Here is a 17,106-nt window from a genome sequence, read left to right on the forward strand (position 1 = left end):
CTTTTGAAAAACTAGATCTAACTCATTTATGTGTCTAAAATCTTTTGTTCAACAATATCTTTCTTTTTTTTATTTTTTATTTATGATAGTCACACACACACACACACACACAGAGAGGCAGAGACACAGGCAGAGAGAGAAGCAGGCTCCATGCACCGGGAGCCCGACGTGGGATTCGATCCCGGGTCTCCAGGATCGCGCCCTGGGCCAAAGGCTGGCGCCAAACCGCTGCGCCACCCAGGGATCCCCAACAATATCTTTCTTATATTAAATAATAACATCTTACTGTTACATAGTTTTATAGTTAATGGAGTATTTATTCTTTATTAAGCAAAAAAATAAATAAAATAAAAAATAAAAATAAAAAATAAAAATATTAAGCAATGGAGTACAACTATTCTGTGTGTGAAGTGGGTTTGAAATATTGTCTCACTTTTATATATCTAAGACTGAAACTGAAGTGTTTTAAATCTCAGTCCATGCTCTTCCACTTTTTGTTGTTGACAATATTTATCTATCAGAATATGACTAAAATATGACTAAAATGTATCAAACTTTTTTCCTTGATCATCTTGTCACTTCATGATATGTGAAAAAACAGCTTCTTTTAAGAGTTAAAGGAAGCTCTTCAAACATGCTTATAATTGATATCTAACAGTTTGTTTGCTGATCCCATAGAGGCCACATTTATCTCTTTATCCTATGAAAAGCAGCTTCTTTTTCTTTTAAAGATTTTATTTACTTATTCACGAGACACACACAGAGAGAGAGAGAGAGAGAGGCGGAGACACAGGTAGAGGAAGAAGCAGGCTCCCTGCAAGGAGTGCAACATGGGACTCGATCCCCGATCCCGGGATCACACCCTGAGCTGAAGGCAGACACCCAACCGCTGAACCACCCAGGCCCAAAAAGCAGCTTCTTATTTAAATATTCCACAAATATTTACTGATCATCAACTATGCACAAAAGCCTCTTTGCTATGGACTACGTAGAATACAAAGATTTTTCAAGCATGATTCCTAATATCAAGAATATTTCAGTCTAAAAAAGACTGATAAGTCATAGTTCCAAATTGTTACATTGAAAGTCTGTGAATGGTAAACCACCCAACTTCTTGGCATAGAGTAGGCACTCAAGAATATCTGATGAACAAATGTTGAATGCATGGGTGATATAAACTAAGTGCTATAAGAATTTAGATGAAAATATCCATTTTACCTGAAGTGGTCACTAAATCATTATAGAAGAGTGAAATTGATTTGAGTCTTGAAGATAGGTTTTGAAAAACAGAGACAGAAAGAGGGCAAAAACACTTCAGGAAATTGCAACTGACAGGATGTGCAGGATGAATTGTTACAAAAAAGTTTGGAGGTAAGACCAGATAGGAGTTTACTGCAATGTTCTCGGCATGAAATGACCAAGTAGATAGATATGAGAATCAAAAAGAAGGGTCATGTGCAAAAAGAAAAAAAAAGTCTAAAGCTAACATTAATATGATTGGAAGCCTAAATTAACATGAAAATAGAGTATAAAATAGAGCAAAGGAGAACTCTGAGTTTATGACTTTGTTTCCATGAAAAGTTACTCTCAAACTTGCATGAAACCACGTTATAAATGATTTCAAATAACCACCTATTCTGGAAGCAATAGTGTTAACAGAAAGAACAATGAACAAGGCATAAGAATACCTCGGTATTAGTCTCAACTATGCAATTAACTACCTGTGTGCCCATGAACAAATGACTTTCCTGTTCTTACATCCGAGTATCCTAATTTGTAAAGCCAGGATTGGACAAATTGACCTCTGTGGCCCATCATAACTCAAATACCCCATGGTTCTCTGATTCCTAAGTTGCTGACTATCTTCCTAAAATATAAGTAGATTAAAATGAAATTCCTCTGAGAAATTAGTGGCAATTGCAACTTAGTTGCCACTCCTAATACATACTATTTTTCCTTTGATTTATAGTTATTGGAATGTCTGTTAGTGGTATTCAGCTAAGGGTATATCCTTTCTATGTTTCAGAAAAACACTGACTGAAGACATTTTATTTCATAGAGGAAATTAATAGAACATTATTCTACTTACATGCTACAGAAAGATGGACTTAGAATGCTGACGAGTACAGAGGTCTGTTTTGGCAAGTTTCATTTCTATTAAATTTTACACATCTCTTTTACAATAATCGGTGTTGTAATAAAAAACAAAGTCGACATTATCTATCTATATGTATATTGAAGTGAGTTTATTTTCAATTAAATCTTCTTCAACCTGTGCTCTTTAAAGGTTACAGAAATTCAGGATTCTATACTGTCTTCACGGCTCATACCTTGCAGCCCCAAGGTCAACCTAATTCCCCTTTTCAAATGCTACATCTTTTTTTTTAATATGGTAGCCAGAACTAAACACAATATTCTAAGTGAGGTTATAGGAAAGCTGTAATCTCATTGTATATCCTTTAAATTTTTAGACCTTTCCTATAACCATGTGTGCAGGTAAAAATAAGCTGCCATTCATCAAGAAAGCCACTGTTATTTTCATTTCTCCTCTAGGCAGTTTTATCTTGGACTTCCTGATTGTAAATTCCTATAAATAAAGAGAATAAATTACCTAGTTTGATTAACATTTGCAAGATTAAAACACATCACTTCTACTGACTGCCGTCTACCATCTCATTTCATCCTCCTCAGATAAAAGTGAAAGGATATATGTACATTTTCATCTATTTATTGATATGTTCACATTACCTAACCCCATGAGTGTCTGTTGATTTTATCACTTAAAATTCAAACAATTAAAACCAAGAACCATAACTAATGGATATCTCCCTTTAGTGTCTAGCAAAAGATCATGCAGACAAAAACACCTAATTACAAAGTGGTTATAATGAACATTTAAAAGGACTGTGGAAAAAAAAAAAGGAAAAAAAATAAAAGGACTATGAAACTTTCTGGCCCCTACCTCTAGTGTGAATAAGTTACTATACTCCTTTTTAATAGTAAACTCAAGTCAAATAATATGTTGATCATAACGTTATCTCTGATAGACTAATTTTTATCATTTTTAAAGTACATAACTGAATTATGGCTCATTCCTCTCTGCTCACATAGCACATTTTGCATGCTTTTGTTATATCAGTCATTAAGCTTGTCTCCCTCAGTAGGCTGTGAGAGCAACAAAATCTAACTACTAATCAGCTCCAACATTATAAAACACGATTAAAGTTTTTTTTAAGTTTTTAAAGACACATGCTTCATAAAAAGCATTTCAGATGATGGTATTTGTTTCAAATGTGAATGTCAAGATAAAGCTCATTATTGTTCAGGTATTATATCAAATCTGTGATGCAATGAAATATTGCTTTTTTATCCATATCCATTTTTAATTGACAAGCAAAGAAAGACAAATATGAGGAAACCTATTTTATGTTCATTTCCGTTACTGCCAGGTGACTGGAGGGTTTAACAGGGGAAAGGAAAAGAAAATGGGATAAAATACTAGGAAGGGTGCTTAAGTACTGCTGTGGTTTTCTTTGTCCTTTTTCTAGATTTGTTTTTTCTGGGTGCTAACCTTTATGTAAAAAAATATTTATGATGTTATTAATAATAAATATCTACAGAAAGAGTTTTCTCCATTTAGTACAATCACTAGTGCAAAGGGAAAGCATATGATACTTTTTTAAAGATCTGGGAAAATCAATGCACATGGATATTCACCCCCACCCCCGCCTTCCTCCCCTTCCACATATTCACCAAATGAATGAGAACATATAATGTTTGTCCTTCTCCGATTGACTTATTTCACTCAGCATAATACCCTCCAGTTCCATCCACCTGAAAGCAAATGGTGGGTATTTGTCATTTCTAATGGCTGAGAAATATTCCATTGTATACATAAACCACATCTTCTTTATCCATTCATCTTTCGATGGACACCGAGGCTCCTTCCACAGTTTGGCTATTGTGGACATTGCTGCTACAAACATCGGGGTGCAGGTGTCCCGGCGTTTCACTGCATCTGTATCTTTGGGGTAAATCCCCAACAGTGCAATTGCTGGGTCTAGGGCAGGTATATTTTTAACTCTTTGAGGAACCTCCACACAGTTTTCCAGAGTGGCTGCACCAGTTCACATTCCCACCAACAGTGTAAGAGGGTTCCCTTTTCTCCACATCCTCTCCAACATTTGTGGTTTCCTGTCTTGTTAATTTTCCCCATTCTCACTGGTGTGAGGTGGCAGTTCATTGTGGTTTTGATTTGTATTTCCCTGATGGCAAGTGATGCAGAGCATTTTCTCATGTGCATGTTGGCCATGTCTATGTCTTCCTCTGTGAGATTTCTGTTCATGTCTTTTGCCCATTTCATGATTGGATTGTTTGTTTCTTTGCTGTTGAGTTTAATAAGTTCTTTATAGATCTTGGAAACTAGCCCTTTATCTGATAGGTCATTTGCAAATATCTTCTCCCATTCTGTAGGTTGTCTTTTAGTTTTGTTGACTGTATCCTTTGCTGTGCAAAAGCTTATCTTGATGAAATCCCAATAGTTTATTTTTGCTTTTGTTTCTTTTGCCTTCATGGATGTATCTTGCAAGAAGTTACTGTGGCTGAGTTCAAAAAGGGTGTTGCCTGTGTTCTCCTCTAGGATTTGGATGGAATCTTGTCTCACATTTAGATCTTTCATCCATTTTGATTTTATCTTTGTGTATGGTGAAAGAGAGTGGTCTAGTTTCATTCTTCTACATGTGGATGTCCAATTTTCCCAGCACCTTTTATTGAAGAGACTGTCTTTCTTCCAATGCATGGTCTTTCCTCCTTCATCGAATATTAGTTGACCATAAAGTTGAGGGTCCACTTCTGGGTTCTCTATTCTGTTCCATTGATCTATGTGTCTGTTTTTGTGCCAGTACCACACTGTCTTGATTACCACAGCTTTGTAGTACAACCTAAAATCTGGCATTGTGATGCCCCCAGATATGGTTTTCTTTTTTAAAATTCCCCTGGCTATTCGGGGTCTTTTCTGATTCCACACAAATCTTAAAATAATTTGTTCTAACTCGCTGAAGAAAGTCCATGGTATTTTGATAGGGATTGCGTGAAACGTGTAAATTGCCCTGGGTAACATTGACATTTTCATAATATTAATTCTGCCAATCCATGAGCATGGAATATTTTTCCATCTCTTTGTGTCTTCCTCAAATTCTTTCAGAAGTGTTCTCTAGTTTTTAGGGTATAGATCCTTTACCTCTTTGGTTAGGTTTATTTCTAGGTATCTTATGCTTTTGGGTGCAATTGTAAATGGCTTTGACTCCTTAATTTCTCTTTCTTCAGTCTCATTGTTAGTGTATAGAAATGCCACTGATTTCTGGGGAGTGATTTTATATCCTGCCACACTGCCAAATTGCTGTATGAGTTTTAGCAATCTTGGGGTGGAGTCTCTTGGGTTTTCTATGTAGAGTATCATGTCATCGGCGAAGAGGGAGAGTTTGACTTCTTTGCCAATCTGAATGCCTTTAATATCTTTTTGTTGTCTGATTGCTGAGGCTAGGACTTCCAGTACTATGTTGAATAGTAGTGGTGAGAGTGGACATCCCTGTCTTGTTCCTGATCTTAGGGGAAAGGCTCCCAGTGCTTCCCCATTGAGAATTATATTTGCTGTGGGCTTTTCAAAGATGGCTTTTAAGATGTTGAGGAATGTTCCCTCTATCCCTACACTCTGAGGAGTTTTGATCAGGAATGGATGCTGTATTTTGTCAAATGGTTTCTCTGCATCTATTGAGAGGATCACATGGTTCTTGGTTTTTCTCTTGCTGATATGATGAATCACATTGATTGTTTTTACTATTGTTGAACCAGCCTTGTGTCCCGGGGATAAATACTACTTGGTCATGGTGAATAATTTTCTTAATGTACTTTTGGATCCTATTTGCTAGTATCTTGTTGAGAATTTTTACATCCATGTTCATCAGGGATATTGGTCTGTAATTCTCCTTTTTGGTGGGGTTTTTGACTCGTTTTGGAATTAAGGTGATACTGGCCTCATAGAACAAATTTGGAAGTACTCCATCTCTTTCTATCTTTCCAAACAGGTTTAGGAGAATAGGTATGGTTTCTTCTTTAAACGTTTGATAGAATCCCCCAGGGAAGCCATCTGGCCCTGAACTTTTGTGTCTTGGGAGGTTTTTGATGACTGCTTCAATTTCCTCCCTGGTTATTGGCCTGTTCAGGTTTTCTATTTCTTCCTGTTCCAGTTTTGGTAGTTGTGTCTTTCCAGGAATGCGTCCATTTCTTCTAGATTTCTTAATTTATTGGTGTATAGCTGTTCACAATAAGTTTTTAAAATTGTATTTCCTTGGTGTTGGTAGTGATCTCTCCTTTCTCATTCATGATTTTAATAATTTGAGTCTTCTCTCTTCTTTTTAATAAGGTTGGCTAATGCTTTACCTATCTTATTAATTCTTTCAAAGAACCAACTCCTGGTTTTGTTGATCTGTTCCACAGTTCTTCTGGTCTCAATTTCGTTGAGTTCTGCTCGAATCTTTATTAACTCTCTTCTTCTGCTGGGTGTAGGATATATTTGCTGTTTTTCTCTAGCTCCTTTAGGTGTAAGGTTAGCTTTTGTATTTGAGTTCTTTCCAGTTTTTGAATGGATGCTTGTATTGCGATGTATTTCCCCCTCTGCTTTTGCTTCATCCCAAAGATTTTGAATGGTTGAATCTTCATTCTCATTAGTTTCCATGGCCCTTTTTAATTCTTCCTTAATTTCCTGGTTGACCCTTTCATCTTTTGCAGGATGGTCCTTAACCTCCCCGTGTTTGAGGTCCTTCCAAACTTCTTGTTGTGATTTAGTTCTAATTTCAAGGCATTATGGTCTGAGAATATGCAGGGGACGATCCCAATCCTTTGGTATTGGTTCAGACCCGATTTGTGACCCAGTATGTGGTCTATTCTGGAGAAAGTTCCATGTGCATTTGAGAAGAATGTGTATTCAGTTGAGTTTGGATGTAAAGTTCTGTAGATATCTGTGAAATCCATCTGGTCCAGTGTATCATTTAAAGCTCTTGTTTCTTTGCAGATGTTGTGCTTAGAAGACCTATTGAGTGTAGAAAGCGCTAGATTGAAGTCACCAAGTATAAGTGTATTACTATCTAAGTATGTCTTCACTTTGGTTATTAATTGATTGATATATTTGGCAGCTCCCACATTCGGAGCATATATATTGAAGATTGTTAAGTCCTCTTGTTGGATAGATCCTTTAAGTATGATATAGTGTCCCTCTTCAGCTCTCACTACAGTCTTCAGGGTAAATTTTAGTTTATCTGATATAAGGATGGCTACCCCTGCTTTCTTTTGAGGACCGCTTGAATGGCAAATGGTTCTCCAACCTTTTATTTTCAGGTTATATGTGTCCCTCTGTCTAAAATGAGTCTCTTGTAGACAGAAAATAGATGGGTCCTGCTTTTTTATCCAGTCTGACACCCTGCGCCTTTTGATGGGGTCATTAAGCCTGTTCACATTCAGAGTTACTATTGAAAGGTATGAGTTTAGTGTCATCATGATATCTATTCAGTCCTTGTTTTTGTGGATTGTTCCACTAAACTTCTTCTTAAAGGGGAATTTTAAGAGTCCCCCTTAAAATTTCTTGCAGAGCTGGTTTGGAGGTCACATATTCTTTCAGTTGCTGCCTGTCTTGGAAGCTCTTTATCTCTCCTTCCATTTTGAATGAGAGCCTTGCTGGATAAAGTATTCTTGGTTGCATGTTTTTCTTTTTTAAGACCCTGAATATATCCTGCCAGCCCTTTCTGGCCTGCCAGGTCTCTGTGGAGAGGTCTGCTGTTAACCTAATACTCCTCCCCATAAAAGTCAGGGATTTCTTGTCTCTTGCTGCTTTAAGGATCTTCTCTTTATCCTTGGAATTTGCAAGCTTAACTATTAAATGTCGAGGTGTTGAATGGTTTTTATTGGTTTTAGGGGGGGATCTCTCTATCCTGGATCTGAATGCCTGTTTCCCTTCCCAGATTAGGAAAGTTTTCAGCTATGATTTGTTCAAATACATATTCTGGCCCTCTGGCCCTTTCGGCGCCCTCAGGAACCCCAATTAAACGTAGATTTTTCTTCCTCAGGCTGTCGTTTATTTCCCTTAATCTATCTTCATGGCCTTTTATTTGTTTGTCTCTTTTTTCCTCAGTTTCCCTCTTTGCCATCAACTTGTCTTCTATGTCACTCACTTGTTATTCCACCTCGTTAACCCTCGTCGTTAGGACTTCTAGTTTGGGTTGCATCTCATTCAATTGATTTTTAATTTCTGCCTGATTAGATGTAAATTCTGCAGTCATGAAGTCTCTTGTGTCCTTTATGCTTTTTTCTAGAGCCACCAGTAGCTGTATAATAGTGCTTCTGAATTGGCTTTCTGACATTGAATTGTAATCCAGATTTTGTAACTCTATGGGATAGAGGACTGTTTATGTTTCTTTCTTTTGAGGTGAGGTTTTTCCTTCTAGTCATTTGCTCAGTGCAGAGTGGCGAAAAACAAGTTGTAGTAGGAAAAGGAGAAAAGGACAGAGAGAGAAGGAAAGAAAAGAGAAAAAGAAAAAATTAAAAAGGAAGAAAAAAGAAAAAAGAGAAGAAGAAGAGAAAGAAAAAGAAAGGAAAAAAAGACTGGGGAAGCAATCAGAAATCAGAGAGCAAAAAAAAAAAAAAAACCACGGGGGAGTATCTTCTGATTCTGTATACTTTAAGTCCCTTGACTTCCCCTGGAACTTGTCCGTTTAGCTGGTCTTCTGGGGGAGGGGCCTGTTGTGCTGATTTTCAGGTGTTAGCACTTGGGGGAGCTGCTCTGCCCCCTGCCTGTTGCAGGGCTCAGTGGGGGTTGTTTACCCCGTGAGGCCCCAGGAGGAACAGCCCCAGTGGTGGGGCCAGCTCTGGAGCCCTGGATTCAGCTCCGGCAGTAACTCCGGAGCTCTCCGTCTGCAGGGCCTGGAGGCTCCGGGGCGGGGCCGCTGATCTGCTCAGCTCGGAGCAGGAGCGTCCTTGCTCTCCTGGGCCCTCCCGGCCTCTGCCTGTCCCGGGGGGAGGCCAGATCCTGGGCTGTGTCCCCGGCGCCCAGGCGCCCAGTGTTCCCGGGCCTTCGCTGTTGGATTCGCGCTCCCGGCCGCACAGCCGCCTCTGCACGGAGCCACCGCCCAAGGCCCTCGGAGCTGCTCGGGGTCCCGCGGGGCACGTGGCAGCCCTTTAGGGAGCTCAGCGCACTCTGCTTGGGCGCAGTTGCTCTGTTAGTGTCCCAGGGAGCCCGAGGGCATCCTCGCCCCTCCTGGGGTCCTGCTCCAACTCCCTGGGTGCCCCTTTCCGCCCGGGAAGGTTGGTGCAGCTCCTGCTTCTCCGGACGGGGCTGTCCTGTCCTGGGGACACTCGCCCCGGCCTTAGCCCGGCTCCTCGCGGGGCCCCTCCTCCTTGGAGGCCTTTTGTTTCTTTCTTTCTTTTTCCCTGTCTTCCTACCTTGATAGAAGCACGAACTCTTCTCACTGTAGCATTCCAGCTGTTCTTCTTTAAATCTCAGGCCGAATTCGTAGATTTTCAGGATGATTTGAAGGTTATCTAGGTAATTTGGTGGGGACAGTTGACTTGGGGACCCTACTCTTCCGCCATCTTGCCCCTACTCCTAATTTCAGTATTGTTAACATGCAGTCCTATATTAGTTTCTTGTGTACAATATAATGACTCAACAATTCTATACATTACTCAGTGTTCATCAGAATAAGTGTACTCTTAAGTCCCTTCACTATTTCACCCATCACCCTATCCACTTCCCCTCTGGTAACTGTGAGTATGTTCTCTGTAGTTAAGAGTTTGTTTCTTGGTTCGTCTTGCTTGCCTTTTGTTCCCTTTATTCATTTGTCTTTCTTAAATTTCTACATATGAGTGAAATCATATAGTATTTGTTTTTCTTTTTCTTATTTTGCTTGGTATTATACTCTCTAGTTCTATCCATGACATTGCAAATGACAAAATTTTATTATTTTTGATGGCTGAATAATATTCCATTGCATATTAATATACCACATCTTCCTTATCTATTTATCTCTTAATGGACTCTTGCACTGCTCCCATAATTTGTAAATAATTGTAAAAAATGCCACATTAAACATAGAAGTGCATGTATCCCTTTGAATTAGTGTTTTGTATTTCTTGGGTAAATACCTAGTAGTGAGATTACTGGATCTTAGGGTAATACCATTTTTAAGTTTTTGAGGAACCTCCATAATGTTTTCCACAGTGGTTACACCAGCTTGCACTCCCACCAGAAGTGTACAAGGATTCCTCTTTTCCACATACTCTCCAACATTTGTTGCTTCTTGTGTTGTTGATTTTAGTCATCCTGACAGGTTAAGGAGATAGCTTATTACAGTTTTGATTTGTATTTCCCTGATAAGGAGTGATGTTGAACATCTTTACATGTGTCTGTTAGCCACATGGATGTCTTCTTTGGATATATATCTGTTCATGCCTTATGCTCATTTTTAAAATGGATTATTAATTTTTGGGGTGTTGTTTTCTAAGTTCTTTATATATTTTAGATACCCTTTATCAGAAGTGCCCTTTGCAAATAAATATCTTCTCCCATTCCAGAGGTTGTCTTTTAGTTTTGTTGGTTGTTTCCTTTCCTGTGCAGAAGATTTTTATTTTTACGTAGTCTTAGTCATTTCTTTTTGCTTTTGTTTCCCTTGCCTCAGGATATGAAACTAGAAAAAGGTTGCCATGTCTAATGTCAGAGAAATTACTGCCTCTGGTCTCTTCTAGCATTTTTGTAGTTTCAGGACTCACATTTAGGTACTTAATCTGTTTTGAGTTTATTTTTATGTGTGTGGTGTAAGAAAGTGGTCTAGTTTCATTCTCTTGCATGTAGCCATCTAGTTTTCCCAGCATCATTCATTGAAGAAAATGTCTTTTTTCCCCTTGCATATTCTTTCCTTCTTTCTCCAAAGTTAATTGACCATGTAAAAGGGGGTTTATTTCTGGACTTTCCATCCTGTTCCATTTATCTATGTGTCTATTGTTGTGACAGTACCTACTGTTGTGATGACTACACCTTTGTAGTATAACTTAAAATCTGGAATTGTCATACTTCAGTTTTGTTTTGCTTTTTCAAGATTGTTATGGCCATTGAGGATCTTAACTGGTTCCATACACACTTTCAGATTATTTGTTCTTTCTTCTGTGAAAAACATTGTTGTTATTTTTATAGGGATTGCATTAACTGTGTAGATCTTGCTTTATATAGTACAGACATTTTAACAATATTTGTTCTTCCAATTCATGAGCACGGAATATCCTTTTCCCTTTAAGGAAAGATCTATTTATGTATTTGAAAGAGAGAGTGTGAGGGCAGCCCCGGTGGCGCAGCGGTTTAGCGCCGCCTGCAGCCTGGGGTGTGATCCTGGAGACCCGGGATCGAGTCCCACATCGGGCTTCCTGCGTGGAGCCTGCTTCTCTCTCTGCCTGTGTCTCTGCCTCTCTCTCGCTCTCTCTGAGTGAATAAATAAATAAATCTTTAAAAAAAAAAATGAAAGAGAGAGTGTGTGTAGAGTGGGGCAGAGAGAGAGAAACTTCAAGCAGATGCTCTACTGAGCACAGAGCCCTACACAGCGCTCAATCCCATGACCCATGAGATCATGAACTGAGCTGAAACCAAGAGTCAAACACAACTGACTGAGCCACACAGGCGCCCCTCCTTCTTGTTTGTGTCATCTTTAATATCTTTCATCAGTGTTTCAAGAGTATAGGTCTTTCACTTCCTTGGTCAAGTTTATTCTTATGTATTTTATTATCTTTGGTGTAATTGCAAATGAAATTGCTTTCTTAATTTCTCTTTCTGTTACTTCATTATTAGTATATAAAATTGCCACAGATTTCTGTACAGTGATTTTGTATCCTGGGACCTTACTTAAGTCATTTATCAGTAGTAGTAGGTTCATTGTTAAATTCTTTAGGGTTTTCTATATATAGTATCACGTTATCTGCAAATAATGAAAGTTCTACTTCTTCCTTGCTGATTTGGATGCCTTTTACTTATTTTTGTTGTCTGATTGCTGTGGGTAGAACTTCCAGTATATGTTAAATAACAGTGGTGAGATTAGACATCCTTATCTTGTTCCTGACCTTAGAGGAAACGCTCTTAATTTTTCAACATTGAATATGATCACTTTTACACCTTAGAATTTAGTCAGATTTTTAAAGTTTATTTCTTGCCTATCTTCATTTTTCTGTCAGTTTTGAACATATATTTATAATTTAATAATTTCCATTATTAAAATTAATGCCAAAAATGTTCTCTATCTCTGAATTTAAACCTCACATTATAACTAAAATCCTGAACTCTAAATTCTACATTCATCTTTCCTGGGCCATAATGACTTCTCTGTAAGACTCTTACTTGAATATTTAAGTTTAAAGGGTAACTAGCATTGTTCTAAAGAATAGCACTTCTTAAACACAATAAATATTTGCTGAGTGAAAAGCAAGAGTAACCTGAGGATTTTTCTGACATAATCTCAGTATGTTTTGTTATAGGTATAACCATTTGTAGGGAAGGAGATTTACTAAAATGGATCAGATGTTTATTTACTCTTTTGTAATTATTATAATTGTAACCATCAGGATAATATCTCATAAATTAATTTTCTTATTTTTTGAATTTAGAATGAGGTCTCTATTTTTTCTTAATTCTGCAAAATAAATCATTTTGTGTATGCCATATTTAACTCAATATCTAAAGGAGAAAAATGAATATAATTTATTCTATTAATCTTCTGTTCAATTGAATTTTCATTTTAAAATATTCATCATTCAAATGATATGTTAAGCACTGTGTTTAGAACATTTTACAATAAGGAGTTTATAAAATACATATATTTTCATAATACATAAATAGGCTTATACCTGATGAATAAAAAATTATAAGGCCTTAGTAGACCAATTAAGTTCATTGTATCTCAACACCTTATAAATAAAGCCCTTAAACACTGTACTTAATTATGAAATTATCTTGTTTTACAGAAAGAAAAAGTGCTAACACAAAGAAAAATAATCTTGCTATGATTATACACACTGAAACCACCGTTAAATCTCTTGAAGGGGTGATCTTGTCATAAAATATCAAGAAAATGACTGGAGTTCTCGTTTTTAAAACATTGAAACAAAATAATGAAATTAAAATTTTCAACAACAAAAATTCATATGTAAATGGATAAATGTATCATTATTACAATAATTACCACTCAGATATTAATCACATTTTTAAAAATGAATATTAAGTAATATTGACAATTCGTCTGTGGGAACCTTAAACACTCCAATGAAGACAGCAATGAAAAAAAATAAACAATCGGTTCTACACAGAAAATAATAAAATTATGTATCATTTTTCAAATTATATATTGTTGGTGAAAAATGTTTAAAAAGCAGGTACACTTTCTTCTTTAAAAAATATTTTGTGATCCTGGAGTCCTGGGATCGAGTCCCACATCAAGCTCCCTGCATGGAGCCTGCTTCTCCCTCTGCCTCTCTTTCTCTGTGTGTGTGTGTGTGTGTGTGTGTGTGTGTGTGTGTGTGTCTCATGAATAAATAAATAAAACCTTTTAAAAAGATAATAAATAAATTTATTTATTTGGGGGGTAGGGGCTGAAGTAGAAGGAGAGAGAGAGTCTTAAGTAGACTCCATGCTGAGTGCAGAGCCCAACACAGGTTTAAATCCCAAGACCATGAGATCACAACCTAAGTCAAAACCAAAAGTCAAACACTCAACTGACTGTGCTACCCAGGCACCCCAAAAAGCAGGCATATTTTAAAAAGTCTTTCAAATTTTAGCAATTTGTCAGATGTGGCAGATAACAAAGCTGCTATTTCCGAAAGATTATTTGAAGTTTTACACGTGCTTCAAATTAATAATGTTGGTGTTAATGATGGGTTTTTCAAAGATCCTTCAGAACAGTAAAATGTATAACATAGCTCAAAATATGCTCATCAATAAAAATGCACATTTAGATCATCATGCAAAGACAAATATAAAGATTTTACAAAAATATTATTTAACTTGTAACTTTTGTTTATTTTAATGTCATTGGGATAAAAGTGTTTTTTGAATGAGTTATTTATTGGTCATATATCTGAGTTCAAATTTTTTGTTTGGGAAATTATTTTATACTGGCTTGTGAAATTTTTTCATTGCCAAAGAGCTAATGATTTAACCTTCTCAGTAAAGGATGGAAAATGTACTTGAATCAAAAAGGAATGTACATTAGCTGCAGACCTTTGGAAGAATGACACACAATCATATACATAAATAACACCACTGAACTATTAACAATAGCATGAGAGTAAGCATTTCGCTGATGCTATAAAATGTAAAGGTGTGCTTTTACCTTATAGGTTTTTCTTTAAAGATTTTATTTATTTATTTTAGCAAGAGAGGGAGAGTGAGGTGCAGAGGAGCAGAGGGAGAGGTAGAGAATTTAAGCAGTCTATGCTGAGTGTGGAGCTCAACTTGGGCTCAATTTCATGACCCTGAGATCATGATCTGAGCCAAAACTAAAAGTAGGACACTTAACCAATTGAGCCGCCCAGGTATCCCTCCTTATATGTTTTTCTTTTTTTTAAATACATTTATTTTTTATCGGTGCTTATATGTTTTTCAAACACAGAAAATTATGTTGATCTTATTTTCTTGGGAAAAAAAAAGAAAATAGTGTTTGTAAGAAGTATCCATTTTAATCCGTGTGTGTGTGTGTGTGTGTGTGTGTGTGTGTGCTTCACCCTTTGCTCCATCTATCATTCCTTCATTGTTTTATAGAAAGATATCAACAGAATGGAAGTGTGCAGCACAGGGGGAGCATCCTTGGGAAAGAGATCATTCTGCAGGGTGACAGTGATCATGATACTGAAACATCTGTTGAACATGATTACCCTACAAACGCTTATAGTGCCTAAAGGAACAGAAGACATACAGATATATAAAACACATTGGATGCCATTAATGGATGCCATATAAACAATGAAGACTTAATTAGAGGAAAACAATCTTAGAGAAACAACAAATCAAAAAATGAACAGATGAATCAAATGTATTCACTAGACAGGCAGAAATAATCATTCTGGTCTATTAAAATCAGACTTTAACACTTTATTACCTTCCTCTTAGTTTCAAAGTGACCATACAAGTTTATGCTTTCTTTCTCTGGTCTAATGATATTATAAATCCTTGTGTTCTAAAATAATACAAAATGTCACAAATTACAGACAGTGGATATTTTTAATGTATATTATAAAAAATAGCTCAGATCATAGGTGACATTTCCACAAGAAACTAGTATTGCAATATATTCTATCTTCACTTTTCCTTTGGCTTTGCAATTATTTATTTTTTATTTTAAGTACAACTTAATCCCCTGTGTGGTGCTTGAACTCATGACTGCAAGATAATGAGTTACATTTTCTACTGACTGAGCCAGCCAGGTGCCCCTGAATTTATTTTTCTAAGTTGGTAATAGCATTTATATTCAGCATCAGAATCAACATAAATTAATCTTAATTATAATAAAATTAATTACCTGTAGGGAACTAAAGGTATGCTTTTTAGTTAAACATATGCAAGACAAAATATAATGGTCCTACTTTTCTCCCTTTTACTGATGGAACATTCTTGACTGACATATAACATCCATTAACATGTCTCACTTCCCACTGACTATGAAACCTGGCTCTGTGACACTAGCTCATCATTTTTAAATCTGATATAAATGTTTTAAAAGTGAAAACTTCAATGATATTCTGTAGGCCTAGCCTCTTATTGAAAGAGCTCAAGTTTCCATCCAACCTCCATTAATCAGATTGTTACTAGCATATGTCAGATATAGGCCAGTGAAAACTGGACTTATATAAAATGCATTAAATTTCAATTTTAACAGAACTTTTAAAGAATCCCGTTACCAGTCATTTGCATAACTGGGACTATATATGTTTTCTTTTTATGATCAAGAATAATCAAAGATAAGCTTAGAGGAAGAAAGAGCTCCTAAGAGGAATTCTTTACATTTTATTTATTTATTCATGAGAGACACAGATAGAGAGGCAGAGACATAAGGCAGATGCTCAACCACTGAGCCACCCAGATGCCCCCAGAGATTCAAATAGAAGATACCTCTCAGGAACTTTACTCATTTTTTTCTGCCATGTGGCTGGGTACTCTTTCTGACTGAGATTCATGATGAGTCTGTTCAGCAGCATTTGCAGGTAGCCAAATGATAAGAGGGTAGAAAGAAGGGGATTATCAGTTAGCAGCAGGGTAGGAGGAGCCTTGCCATAACTCCAAAATTGCTACCCAGATCTGGTGTGTGTGTGTGTGTGTGTGTGTGTGTGTGTGTAGGCTCAGAGAGTTAATTTGGAAAACAAATTTCTGTCTCAATTAAATCTACTCTGACTGGTACTGTGAATAAACTCATTTAACAAATGGAAAAAGTGATTAGAAGAAACACACATACTCAGAGAACTCTAGCAAGTAGTAAACATCTTATAAGTGAAAGTTTTCTATCTCTTAACAAGTTGACTGAAAGAATTATTTCTAATTATACACTTTATATATAGGAATATTGGTGTTAAGCCAATATTAAACAGACTATATTCAAACTAGACAAAATCCTGCAGGGGAAAAGCAGGAGAGTGGAGTTGGAAGGAAAAGTGATAGGGAGGATAAGGAAATATAAAATAGAGTGTGTGAAGGGGAAAGCAATCCATAAATCTAGTGTCCTTACTACCTATGATTCCTCCCACCCCACCCACACATACCCTCTACCTGGAAAACTGATCATCCTTAAAAACCCAGGTCAAGCGTTACCTCCTCTGTCCCTACAGGACTGACCTAAACTCATTGTTCTGGACTGAAAGACAGAAGATTGCTATCAATACTTTTGCCTGATGAGTATGCAGGAAAAAAAATCCCTTGGAAATTCATAAGCAGGATCTCTACTGGTATCATTTAATCAGTTCATTCCATTTAATCAAGAATACATAGGTCTGCCAATTCAACTTCATTCACTGGTTTACTGGCAAAAACAAGAATGA

General features: G+C 36.9%; 1 protein-coding gene and 1 pseudogene across 2 annotated transcripts in view; one reads left to right on the forward strand and one right to left on the reverse strand.

Moving 5' to 3' along the window:
• The window catches only part of LOC140628026 (dachshund homolog 2-like), a 536,985-nt gene that overhangs the window by 317,004 nt on the left and 202,875 nt on the right, over positions 1-17,106 (reverse strand). The window lies entirely within an intron of this gene.
• The window catches only part of LOC140628023 (protein C-ets-1 pseudogene), a 72,737-nt pseudogene that overhangs the window by 35,775 nt on the left and 19,856 nt on the right, over positions 1-17,106 (forward strand).

The sequence above is a fragment of the Canis lupus genome, chromosome X, assembly GCF_048164855.1.
Source record: "Canis lupus baileyi chromosome X, mCanLup2.hap1, whole genome shotgun sequence".
In the NCBI taxonomy this organism is placed as follows: domain Eukaryota; kingdom Metazoa; phylum Chordata; class Mammalia; order Carnivora; family Canidae; genus Canis; species Canis lupus.